This window comes from Microtus pennsylvanicus, chromosome 9, assembly GCF_037038515.1.
Source record: "Microtus pennsylvanicus isolate mMicPen1 chromosome 9, mMicPen1.hap1, whole genome shotgun sequence".
Classification (NCBI taxonomy): Eukaryota; Metazoa; Chordata; class Mammalia; order Rodentia; family Cricetidae; genus Microtus; species Microtus pennsylvanicus.
The window spans coordinates 32882501-32883216 of NC_134587.1; the positions used below are offsets into that span (position 1 = coordinate 32882501).

The 716-nt window shown below is 32.5% G+C and overlaps 1 protein-coding gene across 4 annotated transcripts in view; it reads left to right on the plus strand.

Moving 5' to 3' along the window:
• Nucleotides 1-395, plus strand: part of Zeb2 (zinc finger E-box binding homeobox 2) — a 130973-nt gene extending 130578 nt beyond the window's left edge. For all 4 annotated transcript variants that reach the window (XM_075985293.1, XM_075985294.1, XM_075985292.1 and 1 more), the window contains one exon: nucleotides 1-395. This exon is cut by the window's left edge and continues 5115 nt beyond it. The gene's annotated coding sequence lies outside the window, so the exon portion shown is untranslated.
• Nucleotides 396-716: the final 321 nt, after the last annotated feature.

Genomic DNA, 716 nt, shown 5'->3' on the forward strand with positions numbered 1-716 from the left:
CGTGAAACCAAGACGAAGAAAACACATGGCTCGTGCCCATCATGAAAAAGATTCATACTGAAGGCTTAGCTTTGGTTTTTATTCAATTCAATTGTCAAACTGTGCACAGTGAACTTTTTTTTTTTTTAGAACTTGAGACATTTGTGATGTTGGCTGTTTAAATCTTTGTTACCTTCGCTGTGAATTGAAATTGTACATATTTAGTAAATCATGCAAACAAAACAAACTTTTTAGACAATATTTTTATTGGAGAGTTTTCTTTTCCTGTATCCATGTTAAAAAAAAAAAAGACCTCCTTTCCCAAAATAAAAATGTCAATACTAAATTTAAAGAAGTATAAAGGAATGATTGCTTCCTTTAGAGCAAAATATTTAAATAAACATGGAGAGAATTGGCGACATGTTCTTTTTGGGCTAGTAGGCCGTGTCCAATTTTTTGGGTTAAAGTTTCAGAGGGCCTTTGTTTCAGGGTTGAAGATGATATATTAATCTCTGAATTAAACAAATGCTCTTAAGTAACAGTATAAATCCCTCAGTCTTCATTTGTATATGAAGTGCAACATTAATCAGAGACATGACATTGAGACGACGTGATGCTGAATATGCCATAAGCTAAAATTCCTCTATTAAAACAGTCACCACCTACCACCTATAATCTAGTGTGACATATTAAAATACTCCAAAATACAGAGCATGGAAAATGAACATCATCATTTC